We start from the raw sequence: 16,942 nt of genomic DNA on the forward strand, positions 1-16,942 counted from the left end.
CTGGAAAAAGTGGCAAGTGGTTCCTTTTTCTTGGAAATTAATGTGTGCCCAGCGCCTCCTTCTCAGCACCCTTCCTCCCTCCCCAGCACGGCCCGAGCTATGTGGAAGCAGGCAGAAAGGCAGTCAGCTGGGTTTGCGTGAAGGTTCCTGTGCGAAGGGCAAGCTGTGAAATCCGACTGTGGTCTGTGAGAGAACGCGGTAGATGGAAGAAAAACACTTGAGAACCACTTCAATAGGAGCGAACTTTCCATTCAGAAGCAAGCCAGACGACTTAAAAGCCAGTATCAAAGTTCCTTTTATTTGACGGCAGCACCGTCCTTCGCGCAGAAAGAAGAAAGCTGTTCTTAGCCGGTTGGTGGTACCTTTCGAGCAAGTTTGTTTGCCTCCTGACTCCATCTGCTGGGAAGACACCCCACTACCTGCCGCCCGCCCTGCCACGTTTGGGAGGAGTGCAGAAGTGAATCACCGTGCATTCGCTCACCCTCCCAGCTTTACCGTGTCTCTCTGGATATTTAAATATCGGGCAGCTTGGAAGCAGCCACAGCAGTGAAGTCCTGCCCTGCAATCCTTCATGCACAGTCACTCGAACGCTCTTCTGCAACGTGTGGGGGGGAGTTGGCTCAGTTGCCTCTGGATGCTCGTGTAGCAGGAGGCTGCTCTTCTCGGGAGATCAGAGGCGCCCGGAACAGGGTTTTCCTCGGCCTCTGCTTTTGCTTAAAACGCTTACATAACTTCTGGAGCAGAAACGGGAATTTAGATGACTTTGCCGTCCGGTGAATGCTGCGGCCACTCCTTGTTCGTCCTCCCGGCTCGGTGGACGGTAGGTGAATGGTTCCCGCAAGCTGGAAAAGCGGCGGAGGAGACGGGGCAGGCGGGAGGACGGGGGGCCGCATCCCCGGGGCGGTCAGGGCCGCCCCCCCGGCAGCCCGGACTCCGCTGCGGCCCCCTGGCCGGGGCAGCGCCCCTCCCGCCCGGGTGCCCGAGCGCTGGAGTCTCACGCTCCGTTCCCACCCTTTCCCCCGGCTCCCGCCTTCCGAAAGGTGCCCGCAACGGGGCCGAAACGCCGGCTCGGGTTCAGAGGAACTTCTTCGAGGGGGGGTGGGGTCTCGGGCCGGGCCCCCGGGCGCTCAGGCGAGGAGGACCCGGCGCTGAGAGGAGCGGGGCGCCCGGCCGGCGGCTGCCCGGGGACACCCCCCCCCTCCCCGGCGCCCCATCGCACGGGAGGGACAGCCAGGAGAAAGGGCTCTTGGCCGCGGGCAGCCGCCCCCACCTCCCCCGCGGAGCTGAGCGGGGGGGACGCGGCCCTGACCCACGGGGCGAACGTCGCCTCTGCGCAGCGGGACACCCCCCCCCCCCGCAGCCCCCTCAGGCGGTGCGGCGGGAGCGGCGCGCAGCCCGCCCCCCCCCCACCCCCCCCCCCCGCCGGCAGCAGCAGCGCCGGGAGCCGCGGGGAGGCGGGCGCGGGGGAGGCGCTGCCGCCGGCCGCGCTCCGGCCGCCCCGCACCGACGTCGGCGCGAAGCCCCCGCCGGCGCCCGCGGGGGAGCGGGGGGTGGGCGCGTCGCGGGTGAGCGCAGGCAGATGCTTGCCGAGGCGCAGCCCCGCCGGGGGGGCTCGGCACTGCCCGCTCCCTGCCCCTGGGACGGCTGAAGCGCTCGGCCCGCCCGCCCCTCTCCGGGACGAGGGACCCACCGGGCGGGTGTCAGGGAGCCCGGCGGCGCCGTGCGCCCCTCCGGGGAGTGAAGGGGTCGTCCCGGCTACGCCAGTGCGGGCGCCGAACCGCCGCGGAGGTGGCCCGAGGTGACGGGAGGCCGGGAGAGGTGCCGCGCCAGCGTCGGGAGCGCTGCCCCCGTAAGTCCCGGTAACTTCTCCGCCTGCCCTTCCCCGGGGAGACCGGCCTCGGGGCGCCCAGCGAGCGGCGGGGAGGGGGCTACCGGGGGTGGTGGCGGGGGGCAGACCTCGGCTGGCATTGCATGAAAAAGAGAGGGGGGAGAAAAAGAGGGGAAGGGGCTTGTAGGAGCTCCGACCCGCAGCAGCGGCGCGTGCGGCGGAGGGGGGGCCGCGGGTGGACGGGGACCGGTGAATCCCGGAGTTCCCACTGCGGGTTTTGAGCTGGCGAGCCGGTGTGGGTGGTAGATGAGTAGCCGTTCGCCGTCCTGGAAGTACAGGGCATTTAAATGACACCCGAGTCACTTGTCCGTGCTTCTCATTCATGTCAGATACTATTTCCCTGCTATTTTTCATCTGCTGCACCAATATCTGTACTTAGTCATTTCACACCGCAAATGTAAAAACAACGTTAGTAGATTTCAGAATATTGCCACTGATGGCGGTAGATTAATGTATGAGACTATTTACTGGATGTGTCCAAGCACAATATAAATGCCTGCCAATTTTGTCTTTAAATTGCTATATTGATTTCATTCTTGCGGGCTTTTTGACAAGGTTAATGTAGTTGACAATTTGCAAAGTAAAGAGAAAAACTTATTTTAGTTACAGAGTGTCAGTTGTAACTAAAATGATGAACGAAAAAATCATTCATAAAAAGAGTAAATAGATGTGTATCCCAAGACCTCTTGGAGTCAATATTGTCAGCATCTAACAGATGCCTTCCTGCCGTGCTTTTACATACATTGGCTACCACTTGAACTTCTTAAGGGTAATACAGTGTGTGATATTCTCCCCAGGACTGTGCACTTTCCCTGTTAAAATAGAGTTAAGTAGTCTGGCTAAAGGGAGTTTAGAATTAATTCATCAAGTCATCACATTAAAATGCCTTTGTATTTTTGTATGCACCGAATGAAAGAAAGCTCATGCTTCTGCTTCTTTTCCCCTCCTGTGTTCATAGGATGGTGTTCAGGCGGGGAACCCTTGTGTTTGGTCAGTGGAAGGGTCCCTACCCTGCGTTAGGGCTGGATGTATCAGAGCTGACCAGCATAACATTTCTCTGCTGCCAACAGCTGCAGGTGGCATCTAGCTGAAGGGAGAATTTAATTCACCACTCAGAATCCCAAGCATAATTGTCAAGTAGGTAAATTAAATACAGGAGGACTAATAATTCCTTTTAATTTCTTCAGACATCTGCCAACCTTTACCCGTAGGTAACCTTTGCTAAGTTGCCTCCCTGGGGTTTACTATAGTGGTCATATGCTGGCTGACATGAAATTATTCTGAATGAACTAAACCATTGTGTTTCAGTACCTACGGACATGTAGTAAAATATGCGAACTTTATAACTCTTGAGTAAATGTTGACCCTGCTAAAATCAATGGCAAAATCCCAATTTACTCCTCCAAAGAGGAGGGCCTTCATTAGGTTCACCGTAGGTCTTCATTATCATTTATACTGAGTGCCAACCAACTTTGGTTAGAAATTCAAGTGGCAATGTTTAAATTTGACTAGTGATGGCAGTTCTGACAACTCACCACAGCACTGCTTTAGTATCATGGGTAAGAGCCACACAGGTCTTAATATTTTAAAAAAACCTATATACAGTAAACTGTATTGTGCTTTCAAGAGGGTTAGGCATTTCAGATTTGTCTTTTACTCCAATTTTTATGGGCAGTTTCATCAGAATGGATCATAAACAAGTTGGATTGCAGTTTATATATGTACCATATTTTAGCAGAGGTATTCAGACAGTATGGGGCGGGGGAATAATACCAGATTATGTTACTTATATATCAAAGAAGTTCACAAATAAACTGCTAAATATTTGATGTACTGTAAAAAAGTCAGCAAACAATGGAACTGTGTTACAGTTTAGTTCTCTGTGGCTCATAAGCTTTAATGGGAGATAAAGGAACAGAAACATCTTTTTAGAAAGCTTTGTTAAAATATTACCAAATAATACATTCACAAGGATTAGCTTAAACTGACGGAATCCAGTTTAACAAACTTTTTTTGTTCTTCATGCCTACAGCAGAATGGTTTTGAAAGCCATCTGAAAAAGTTGAGAATTTTCATTAAAGATTAAAACAATGTACTACAGAGTGTTTGCTAAATTGTTTTTCTTCCAAGTCTCTTCCAGATTTAAATCTGGAACAATACTGGATCGATGCTTAAAAGCTAGCCAGTTAGTATTATATGTTAATTTTAAACCTGTATCTATGGACCTGGAAGAAGCTAAACAGGCACTTGTAGGTTCTCTCCTATAATAATATTGGCATGACCAACATAGCTGCCAATACTTTCTGTTAATTTTATGTAAGCAAAAATGGAAGAAGAAAGGGTATATCATGACTGAGAGTCTTAGAGTTCCTGAAAATCATTAGATAGAAAAAAAGACTCTTCTATATTTTTTTAAAAAATTATGCATGCAAATACAGTTTTTGGGAAAATGAGCAACTAAATAATTGAGCTACACTTGACTGAAAGCTGTGCTAGCAAGTACCATGAAATTCAGTTCTGAAAATACCCCTTGGTTCTGCATATTAGTAAGCTGGTAAGCTCAGTTTTGTTTTTTTTTTTTTCCTGGTAATTGATGTTTGGGTCCTAACTGTTGCCACTGAAGTCAGTATTGAAACTCATATTAATGCTAGCACATGTTCTGTTTTCAGCTGGGATAGGGTTAATTTTCTTCTTGGTAATAGGTACAATGCTGTGTTTTGGATTTAGTGTGAGAATAATGTTGATAACACACTGATGTTTTAGTTGTTGCTAAGTAGAGCTTATCCTAAGTTAAGGATTTTTCAGTTTCCCGTGCTTTGCCAGCAAGGAGGGGCACAAGGAGCTGGGAGGGAGCACGGCCAGGACAGCTGACCCGAACCAGCCCAAGGGGTATTTCATACCATAGGATGTCATGGCCAGTATATAAACTGGGGGGAGTTGACATAAGGGGGAATCACTGCTCAGGCATCAGTCAGCGGGTGGTGAGCAATTGCACTGTGCATCACTTGGCTTCTCTAGGGTTTTGTTTCTCTCTTTTTGTGATAGTTCTTTTCATTACAATTATTATTATATTTTATTATTGTTATTATGATATTTTATTTTTGCTATTAAACTGTTCTTAACCTGTGAGTTTTACTTTTTTTCAATTCTCCTCCCCATTCCACTGGGAGGGGGGAGGAGTGAGCGAGCGGCTGTGTGGTGCTCAGTCATTGGCTGGGGTTAAACCACGACACACAGATCCTACCTGGGCCTTTCAGGAGCGATCCTGTTATGCGCTAAGCACTTTCAATTGATGTTTGTGTTAGAGTGGCATCCAGTCAGGTCCCTGCCTAGAAGTAGAAGCATGGAGTAAAATCAACTTTCTTGGAAAATTTGCAATGTAAACAGTCAGGAGACACTAAGACATCTTGCTAAAGGGCATGTAGTAGGGCAACAGATGATCTAGGCCTGAAACATGAGTTTTTATGCATAGTCCCTACTTAACAAGGGAATGTGGAGCACCTTTTAACAGGATTAAATGTTAATTGATTCTTTGATGAAGGTACCCAGCAATGAATGACCAGTGCCTTAATGTTGTATGTTATTTCCCCCGATCTTGTTTACTTCAGTATTAACCTTTATGTTTACTAGTAGTTGCCTGCCAAAGAACAGCACATAATTACATGTTGTTTGTTCTGTGCTGGTTTTTGGTCTTACACCCACTTTCCATTTGACGTTGCTTTTAGTCACTTCCCTACTTAGGAAGGAGTGGGTCTGGCTGCTAGAAGCCTCTGGTACATGAGGCAGCACAAGTGCCAGCGGCAGGACATGCCCCTGTGACCCAGTCCTGAGAAGCAAACCACCGGTCTCTGGATGGCTGCCATGCCTACGTGACAGAGCTGCTTTGAGTACCTGAAATGACTGCTTCAGGATGAGCCCTGGCATCTCTGCATGGTACTGCGTTACAGGGGTGGTATTTTGGATGAAAACTTGATACAATACAGATGATATAACAGTTCTGATGTATAGAAAGCCTTGATGTAAATTTCCTGAAAGGTTATTCTCATTCTTCTGAAGCAGGAGAAGTAACTGCAAAAGATCACACAGCTAAATAGCACTGTTAATTTTTGAAAACAATTTTTCTTGAAGATCAGTAACACATATACTCTAGATATTTTGTGCTGACACTTTTTATTATTTTTGTTACAGTTATGCTTCCATGCATAGCTTTTGATGGTGGGATTTGGCAGGTGGAATGAATGGAGAATCTGTATGAAAGGCTGGTTTTAAAACTGTCCTTCATATTGGATAAAATGTGAACTGATTTTGCCTATGAAACGGACAGACACACTGTATTACGGAGAACTAGCTAATCCAAGATGACAATGGCAGAGATACTGACCACTTCTCAGTCAATAAGGAGCACTGCTAACAATTCTGGGCTTGATATTCACCCAGAAGTTACCACTGGAAAAACCATGCCTCATGCTGAAGGCTGTATTTTGGGCATGTTTCAGCTGGACACCTTTTTAATCAAGATGATATCCACAGATGTTGGAGGAGTCTTACTTCAGGTAATCTGCTGAACAAAGCAAGGACATAGTTTTGCCTCACCAGTGAGCCTGTGAGCTGTTCAGTTGGCTCCATGACCCTTTTGAGGTGACCCTTGGTTAACAGTATGGATCCCTGTTGTGGGAAGGAACTGGGGGTAGTAGCTACTCTTTGCTAGTGAGCTCCATTTGACTGCCTGTGCTGCTTTGGGTGGACGTATGCAAAGACTTACCATTAAACCAAGGAAGAACAAGAAATTTTGTTATTCAGCCATAAGGAGAAAATGGAGTCATTGACCATAGTTGTTAGGGAATAGGACTGGATATGAGAGTAGATCTAAAGCACATCAGAGGTATGCTGCCGTGTATTTTTCCATGGTTCCCAAAGTGCTTTCTGAATTAGGATCATATAGTAGACAGGTGAACTAGTACTGCTTTTAGCAAGTTGCATACTGAAGCGCTGTAGTCCTGAAAGGTGGGTTACTGCAAGAATCAGCTTAACCTGTGCACCAGAAACACTGGGAATCTGCAGGGAGGAGCTCTCCTGGGTCTAGGAGGAGGTGGACTGATGGTGCAGTACTGGTGTTCTTACCTGTACGTACTGTACAGAAAACAAACTGGAAAATTCAGTTCATGTAAGTGCATTTTACCTACTGCACCTCAACATGGTTGCAGTACTCATGTTGTTTTTTTTTACAGTAACCCTGTGTGGTTCAGTAAAAGTGACATGGAATGGCATCTATTTTAAAGTAAGCTTCTGGACCTTGGCTTTTTTTATCATTTACTTCAGTTATACTTAATAAAAGACCTGTCACAGATTTGGCAGAGTTGGCTGTTCACACCTTTAGTAGTGTTTTTGGAAATGAGCTTGCATTTCAGTTTCATGTGTCACATTTCAGTGTCACAGTTTCATGTGACACTGTTTAGCAAATAATTTCCTGCTTGGTCATATATATATACACCATATCACTTTGTCTGTGGGTTTCGATGAATATTATTAACTACTACCAAGAGTTAGATGGATAATAGATTTGACAAATTTTACAGTATTTTTGAATCTGTGGTTTCACTATATTCTATTCATGGTAGTTCTAGCGGCATGTACTTTAAAGGACTAGAAAGAAACAATGTAAGCTTGTTGGTGGCTTTTACATGTTAACTTTAGTTCCTGATGTCCTTGTTAGCTTGGGGAAAAGTACAGGTTAGAAAATTGCTATTATTCAAAAACAGGTGTTTGAAATGCCTTTCTCTTCCTGTATGTGCTACAAAGTGCTGAGCTGCCTCTCCACAATTAGAAAAGCAGATTTTTATTCTGTTGGTTTATCCTAGAAATTTGACACTTCTGCAGGCAATGCCAAGTGAGTTCACGTATTTGGAAGTTGTTTGAGTCAAGATGAATTGTGTCTTGTCTTCAGAGTTGTCTTCTCAGAACTGAGCTGACAATTAAAAATATCTCTTTTAAATATGTGAAATGTTTCTGAAAACAGAGATGATGTCAAGGCTTCATGATTAAAATTTTGCCGAGATATACTCGTAGAAGAAAAAGAAACTAAACTTCTGCTTTACTTTTTTATTAGTGGCTGGAATGAGACTCCACATTTGGCACAATGTCCCTTCAAAGGTCAACTGAATTTTCTGTGTGTTTTTTTTTCATGGTGAAAACCACATTACTTAGTTTTCAGTGCTCACATAACAGAAATTGCTGTAATCCACGGCATTGTTTAGAGCTTGATGGAAGAGCAAGAAAGGTAATCAAAGGCTGAATAAATTCATAGAGCGAATTAGCTACTTCTGTTTCTCTCAGGCAGCACTGAGGCGTGTTCTGACATGAGAAAGCTCATGTGGCTATAGCATTTCATCTGTGATGTATGCAGATGGATGGCTCCATTTCTTTTTCTTTTAATTTCCCTCCAGCTGATAGCAGTAATGAGTGTTAACTGCTCAGAAAAATCACAGGTAGCTCTGCAGTTTTATTTCATTGGTATTGTTTGTATCTGCATCTTCCCTGCTGGCTGTGTGTGCTAGAGCAGTTACATGTAGCAAATCAAGCTGTCTTGATTTAAATGATCTGTGAAGAAATAACTTGAACCCCACAAGTGATTTTTTCCTTTTAAATTTACCCCTGTTATGATGCAGTACCAAACTGCTGATGCTCTACACTGCCTTCAGTACAGGACCTGTTTGTGTCTCATTTTCTGTTGCAGAAGCTACATTCTTTTGTGCAGAGCTATCACCATGTGATTTGCTCCAACTTTCTTTCTTGATGTTTATCTTAATTCATATAGTCTTAGTTTACCCGTATCTTTAGCATGTAGCCTGTATTCTGTAGTCTTAGTTACCTCTAGCTGTGCAGCAGCTTCATCACTAAGCCCTTCTCTTTCACTGTGCTCCCTTTCCATTGTTGAAACATGATGGTGTAATTTACTGTATGTCAGCTAACAAGCAGATGGTAAGCATCTTTGCATGGACAAGTAAGATTCCTCACAGAAGAGGAATGAATGATGTTCCATAAAGTTACAGCTCTTTATATGTTATGGGCTGTCATCTCTCATCCATCGGAATACAATGAACAACAAAAGATACCTGATGATCTTTAGATTGTCATAATAGTCCCTCTCCAAGCTATACTAGCAGCCTGAAACACTCTGTGGGTGTGAGCATTTCATACTCAAATATGCTGTGTGCAGTCTCCTCCAGCCTTAAATACTGAAGGGCAGGAGAGAGAGGATGCTTACACCTTCACTGCTTTGATTGCTTAAAGAAACTTCTTAATTTTTTCTTGGCTTTGGTAGAGAAAGGTATCTGACTGCTGAGATTCCTCATGTGACTAAAAGTTAGATCCCTTCTGATAAGAATTCCTCACCAGTCAGTCCAGCTCCTAATGGGATCCTCACTTTCTTTTGACTACAAATCCCTACTCTACAAACAATATGGAAGGGGAACAGTAGGTTTACTGCTGTTATCCTCAGCTGTGTTGTTGCCACTGGGGTGGAAACACCATGAAGATTGAAGGGTATGGGATGCAGAAATTACATCAAATAAGAAAAAAATGTAGAGAAGTATTTTGCAGAAAAGGGAGAACTCAGAAGAAAGAGATACTTTGAATAATCTGGGCACCTGAGCATTTAGTAGTAGAGTTGATCTGGAAAGTTACATAATAAAATGCCTAATTAACTAATAGACAGCACTGTCTTCCACTTACATATATTGTAGCAGGGGAAATTTCATTTACACTCCGATATTCGATTTTCTATATGCAGTGTATTGATAAGATAAATCACTGATACTGGTATAATGGATTATACAGGTATTTGAGTGGATTGTTGAATCTTAATGTTTTATAATGCAACTCTTCCAGGAACTCTATTTCTAACAAAGGAAAATGGCAAACAAGATTAGTGTGAGGCTGATTCAAAGGGTAGTTTAGTCTTGCTAATTTAGAGCATCTCTGATAATTCTTTGGCTTTACTTCAGTCTGTTGAAGAACATCCCTTGAGAAACTGAAAGGCACCCATCAACAGCTGATCATGTGATCCTGAACCTGCAGAGTTATAGTGCTTGGAGTTTAGCAAATCCTTTAAGTCCAGGTCCTGAGAAAGACTCAGTGGTGGGGAACAAATTGGGTGTGAGGAAACTTCCTTTAATTTTCTGAGGACCACTTGCCTTACTACAGACTCCTCAAGGGCTTGACTCATTTAAGCCCTTGAGCTGTTTGCATTATACTACAATATTTTCCTATGTTCAAATGTTGCCAAGTACATTTTGGGTTGAAGCAGGATCAAGTAATAAATAATAATTATTGTTACCATATGTTCTCACAGATAAAGCAGACACATTATTTTCGACTCCACTGTTTTTTATTGTATATTTTGTTTTTATTATCTCATGGTATTTGGTAGTATATGCTTCCTAAAGACTAGAGTAATTTCAGCACTGAAAAGAAAACATGTATGTTTGAATTTATGTGTTTAAACACCTGCTGACTTTATTGGCAACCAGATCTGCAGTGTTTTGAAGGAAATGTGTTTATCCCATGAAATGCCTAATGTAAACAGAGGTCATCACTGGAAAAACCTGTAGGTAGTCACTGTATAACTGTATCACCTGTTCTCTTTCATATAGCACCCAAAATAATTCATGTCTGAGATCTGCACGCAAACTAAAAATCCAAGCCCACTCTAGCATTTTGTCATTGCTGTAGCTGTTTGAATTGTCTGTGCAGTGATAGAAATGACACAAATCTTTGTTATTAAACTAGTCAGCCTCCTCTTTAATAAGAGCAAAAGAAGTGGGGCTTAATGGCCTACAGTGTGAGAAATTAGTACTGTTAGGCCAGGAGGAGGTATGTGTGCACCGTACACATAAGGGTCCTGTGGAGCCTTGACTATTAACTGGAAGTATCTTCATACCCTCACAAAATATTGGGACAATCTTTTATTATTATTAAAGCCTACAATTTCTCCGCTTACATAAATAACTTGCAAGATATGGTCAGTATATTATTTACTATAATGTGGGTCATCAAATACGTTACAGCCATGTAGCATACCACATCAAAGAATATGTTTGATAAGAGGCTTCTTGAAGTGATGAATTGTGGTTTTCAACTCATTCCATGTGGAAAAATCACATGGAGGTAGCATTTAAAGATAGTTATTTATGCCAATTACTTCAGTGTAGAATTTTATAAAATATATTTCAGAGCTAATTTTACTGTTGAAAATGTTCTGGTTCTTCAATGAAATAGGACACATTAATGAATTGCAGGAATTTTAAAATGAAATTTAGATCTTTACTATCATTATAAAATACTTCTGCAGGTGAGCAAAATTTCAATTATGTATAAAAGTAATTTATAGTAAAATACTATTTTAATTCAAACAAATGCACCATAATATAATAAGCTTCTTGTACTCTGCAATGGGCATGGTTTGGATGGGCAAAGATGCAACAACTTGGAGGAGATACTGGGAGAGAATACAGCTCTATTCACAGTGCATACTTAAAAGAAAAGTTAACTGTCTCTATCTTCGATCTGTTGAATTTATTGAGAAAATTTCAGCCAGATAATTTTCATGGTGTCTGAAAATCTCCTCTAGTGCAAGATATATTGTTTTGCTTATGTCCGCAAGTTCTGGTTGCCCTTTTTCTCTGAGAAGATCTTGTGCTATCATGCAGTGGAAAATGGACTTGGCAGTAGATGGTTTCTGAGTCAGGATTGAACCATCTACCGTTTGTGTAAGAACACTCCCACACATGGACAGACCTGATCTTCCTAGAGCTTTTGTCTGCAATCACAGTTTTGAGGTAGTGTCAGCCAGTTTATGCTGCCTAACTGAGAGCAGATAGAACAAGACTGAAGCACAAAGGAGGAGCAGGAAGAGGTGTATAAACAGAGTGGAGTGTGGGAAAATGGGAATGGTTTCAGACATGGATGAGGGATATGGAAATTTGGATTAGGAGTTAGTACTGAAGGTCACTGGAGTGTGGAGTTTGGGATAGGAAGCATTTGAGAAGGACAAACTTGTTTGATAAGGTAGATGCTGAGGGTGAAACTGATATCTGAAAACCACTGACATTCCCAGGAAGAGGCATTTAGGGGCTAGTAGGAGTGGGAGCTGGCAGGTCAACAGGACAATAGGAGGATGTCCTGGGTTTGAGTGAGTGGTGGGGTTTTATGGTAGCAGGGGAGGGGGCTATAGGGACGGCCCCAGTGAGAAGCTTCTTGAAGCTCCCCCAGCTCCAAGTCAGCTCCATCTCTGCACCAAAACTGAGCCCATCAGCTGTGCCTCTGCGATAACATATTTAAGAAGGGACGTGGTGACGAGCAGTGGGACTGGTGAGGAGGAGTTGCAGCAGCTGCGTGAACACCAAGGTCAGTGGAGGAACGGAGGAAGAAAGGAGGGGGGAGGTGTGCTGGAGCAGAGACCCCCCTGTATCCTGTGGTGAGACGGCAAGGTGGCCCCCACCACCACACATGAAGATCTATGGTGGAGCAGACATTGATTTATGGCCTGTGTTTCACATGGATGATCAAGGTGCTGTGCCTGAAGAACGCCGGGGTCTTGTGGGAAAAGATAGCCCCCACTGCTGTTGTAGTTTAGCGCTGGGGGTGTCCCACGCCAGAGCAGCTTGGGAAGAGCTGCAGCCCATGGGAGGGACTCCAGTTGGAGAAAGTTGGTGTCCCACACCGGAGCAGTGTAAGGAAATGCTGCAGCCTGTGGGAGGGATTCACATTGGAGAAAGTTTGTGGAGGACTGTCTCCTGTGAGAGGGGGACCACAATGGAGCAGGTGGAAGAAGTTCCAGAAGCTCCCCCCTACAGAAGATGGAAGAAGCGTCATCACTGACTGCACCCCCCTTCCCTGCCCCTGCACCACTGAGGGAAAGAGGTAGAGACATTGGGAGCAGAGCTGAGCCGAGGAAAAAGGGAGGGGTGGGGGGAAGGTGTTCTCAAGATGTGTCAGTGCTTTTCAGTGTCCTACTCTGTTAAGTGTTGTTGTTAGTGTTTGTATGTTCTTTTTTTCTTCTCTGAAGAGCCTGTCTTTTGCCCATGACCCTAATGGGTGATCTGCCCCTCCCAGTCCTATCTCGAATCCCAAGCCTGGCTTATTTGTCCCTTCTCATCGCTGGAAGAAAAGGGAGGAGTGAGCGGCTGTGTGGTGTTTGGCTGCCAACCAGACTGAAACCATGACAGTAGAAGATGCATTGAAGGAGACAGGATTCCCTTCCCCACTAAATATACTAGAGTCATGAAGCCAGGAAAGCATGATAGTTATGAAAGGGAGAAGCTGAAGGCCAGGGATGGAGATCAGTACCGCAGTGCCAGAAAGCTTGTAAGGAGCTAGGTGTGACTAGAAATGGTGAGTGGTACTGAAAGAATGGAGAGTGGAAATAGGTGTGAAGAAGCAGCTAATGTCTGAGAGAAGACAGGAGTGGAACAGCAGCAAGTTCATCATGGAGGAGCTCGAGGTGAGAGAGGCAATATTCCTGACTGTGCCAGTCATACATGACCTTCCAGAGTCTCACCAGTACTCTGCTATCAGCAGATACCTGTGAAGATTTCTGATCAGGTTTTATTTTCCTTTAGGACTTAAACATACTGGATGTCAGTCTGCCACTGCTGTGAACAATTCAGCCCTGCTGACATAGACTTTTACAGTGGATTTTAGAGGTTCTAGTCTCTTTCATGAGCCATTTTCACCATGCATAGTTAAAACACTGGTATAGTGATCTTCAGACAATGGTATTTATTCTTAGTGGGTTTATTGTGCCAAAGTTCAGAGGGTAGGATACAGAATCTATCTGAAAAACTAGTTAATTTAAGCAGCTCTGTTTAGTTCATGGCATTCAGTGTGTGAGCAGGACTTGCTGACTTAGCTAGGTACCACTGTGTGGTAATAACCTAAACCAAGTTCAAAGACATAATCTGGAGAAAATTTTATGTTCCTCCTATAGAAAAAGGGTAAGAAGTGTACACCTTCTGAACTTCCAGAAGGCTTCATTTAATGTACAGGTTTCGCTGGTGAAATCTTTTTTTTTTTTTTTTTTTTTTTTTTTTCTGGGACTGAGGCAAAGAAGGAGAAAGATTCTCTGTTTCTCATATTTTGTACAGGCAGATGAGAACATTTATAGATGTCTATAAGGTAAAAGTTCTGAAGCTGACAGAAGAAATGTGGATGGACAGTTGGAGTGATTTGAAGTATATGGTTTCAGATAGATGAGTTCTCTGTTCACGGAAGAAATCAGGAAAGTTGAGTACCTACTGAGTCCTTTGGTGTGAGTGAATCAGCCAGCTGTAACTGATAGTAAAAAGACTGGTTTTGCAGAAGAGAGTGGGATGCTGGAAACTTCTGAAAGGATGAGGTAAAAATGAATTAAAGTATTTATGTTAATGGAGGACACTTGAACATCCTAGAATACCACTAGAATGGCTAAAGCATAAGAGATACAGAGTAGATGAGAGGACACCTCAGTAATGGTGATGTCATGTAGATGTCACGTGGGAGGTCAGCAATCACTTGTATGCAAAGTCCCAGAGAGAGGCATCAACCACAGTTCACATTAGAAGAGAAGCATACTGCAGAGGCAAAATGCCAGTGAGTGTGGAAGTGTCATGCAATGAAAAATGAAAAGCAGGTGTTTAAGAAGTTATATGTTAAATACTGCAAAACAAACTCGGGAGATCAAAGCCTTCAATGTGTCCAGCTGAAGAATATCTCTGGGGAAAGCAGTCAGCAGCAATGTTGCTGTTAATAAAAGGAGATTTATAGTGGTGAGACATGCAACTTTTAAAATAAATTAAGAAGAAGTAGCCATAAAAATGAACATCAGTATTGGGGTACAATTTTGGGGACTGACTACAGGAAAAATTGAATCTGTGGCACAAAATAAGGCTATTAGGATGCAAGAACATTCTATGTAGATATAAGTCCAAGGATACAAGTAAGCACCCAGATAACTCTATAATAGACACTCCTGCAAAATTAATTTTGGATGTAAAGTTTAGCTATTCATTAAGTTTGATAAATACATTAAGAGCAGTGAAAACCAGAAAAGGATGTAGCCTGGCAGGCCTCTCTAGTACTAAGTTTCTGTGTGTGTTTGAAGACAGAGGATGTCAACTGCTTGCTGCAAAATTTAGCTGTAAAGCAGTACCAGAAGTGCATACTGCACTGTGATAACTATTTCCACTTTGAGCTCCTTGGCAATAAAGACATTAATTAGAAGAGTGAAGAACCCATGGAAAAGGGTGCACTTGATGATGGTGGTAGAGAAGAAAAATGATAGGTTATTCCATGTATGCATAGATATTAAACATCTTTAAAGCAATGAATCAGGAACAAATCAACACAAGAACAATCATGCAATGATACAGGAACAAAGCAACCCACTTGTGCTAAATGTCATCACTTCCAAGCCCTCTGTAACAAGCATATTCATTATGTCAGATGCACAATTTGATACTGAAAAGTCAGATAGGACAAGGAGGGCAGCTAATTAATGCCTTCCAACAGTTCATCCAGAAGGCAGTGTTTCAAAAATGCCTGCTGATAAATTGTTTGTGCAAGATATATCGAAGAAGAGAGGTCTTGAAATAGCAGAAAATTTATTTTACCAGACTGAATGCCACTAAAACCCAATAGTGTTAACCACATGATACTGGCGACATTTCTAAATCAGTCAGATCCAAATCATTAGCGAGCAGAGGAACGAGAACTGTTGAGCACTGGAACAGATTGCCCAGAGAGGCTGTGGAATTTCCATCCTTGGAGAAACTCAAAGCTAGCCTGGATATGACCCTGAATAACCAAATCTAACTTAGAAGTTAGCCCTGCTTTGAGCAGGGGTGTTACTAGGTTACCTCAAGAGGTCCACTCCAGCCTATTTTTTTTTTCTATGGCTCAGGGAATTACTGTGGTCTAGAAAGGAGATATCCAATCATATCCAAAAATGGGAGAAAGGAAAAAGGGCTGAAAGCTCTAATTGCCCCAAAGGAACTGAAACTCATAGTAGGGATAGCAATTTACCTGCTAAATAGCAGAAATTGTGTCATCTCTCTAAGAACTTGAAGGAGGAGGAGATTCTTTTGTATGGTCCAAGAATGGCCCAAGAATTTTAGAAAATAGGGACACAGTTTACCCTGAGATAAAATAAAATGATCCATAATCACATGAATTAGCTTCCGTAACTGGAAGAACTGCCATTCTGTCAGTGAGACTGAAGTGTTTCAGGAGTGAGTTTTTCTGTGACAGGAACTAATACAAGATGTGATCTGCTATTCAAAGTATTTAGAATATGGGATATTGTAAAATAGTAAAGATACTTGTGTACCATGGGGAAATACCTCCACAGGATGGTGGCATGAGCTGGGGACATTGCACTAGCGATGTACATGGCAACATTTATGAAAACACAATACACTGACAGCTGTCTTATAAACATTTTTCTTTCTATGTCTTCGATCGTGCTTCTTCATCCTTCGTATGTACGATATGCTGATCTACTGAGAGCAGGTAGTGACTTTTAGAAGTCTGTCTTTGCTTAAGGAAACAAATGCCAAGCCATGAAAAGGAAATGCATTGGCTCCTCATTTGAGGAATCACGATAATACTATCTTTCACCAAACAGCGGTAGTTTGAAGGTTAGTTGTCAGTGAAGCATTTATGCTGCAGTAATGAGCACCAAGGCAAAAGCCGTATAAATAAATGAATAAATCTGTCTACCATGCAAGCTTTGATGTATGTACAATAAATTAAATCCACCAAATACCAGTGACTATTGAATCACTTTTCATTCAGTGGGCACTGCTCATCCTTAAAAACCCAGTGAAGAGGGATTTCAGTGGAAAAATAAATGTGAGGACAAGTAATTAAAAATTGCAGTACCTATCCCCAAGAAGGCTAAATAAAGGTTACCCAAGCGGTTTCTAACTTAGGAATTACCTTTATAGTCTGGAGAGTCTTTAATCATCTGACTTTATTACATGAATTTAGTTTTATTGATGTAATTCTGAGAGACTGTGT

At 43.4% G+C, this 16,942-nt stretch overlaps 1 protein-coding gene across 2 annotated transcripts in view; it reads left to right on the forward strand.

The window, feature by feature from the left end:
* Positions 1–318: 318 nt before the first annotated feature.
* CALCR (calcitonin receptor) overlaps positions 319–16,942 on the forward strand; it is a 170,952-nt gene continuing 154,328 nt past the window's right edge. Inside the window, exon 1 of one of the 2 annotated variants that reach the window (XM_042802259.1) lies at positions 319–820. The gene's annotated coding sequence lies outside the window, so the exon portion shown is untranslated. Of the gene's footprint in view, positions 821–1,603; positions 1,850–16,942 lie in introns of those variants that run through there. The other variant, XM_042802260.1, reaches the window with a different exon arrangement.

This window comes from Tyto alba, unplaced genomic scaffold (assembly GCF_018691265.1).
Source record: "Tyto alba isolate M040663 unplaced genomic scaffold, T.alba_DEE_v4.0 Super-Scaffold_38, whole genome shotgun sequence".
NCBI lineage: Eukaryota > Metazoa > Chordata > Aves > Strigiformes > Tytonidae > Tyto > Tyto alba.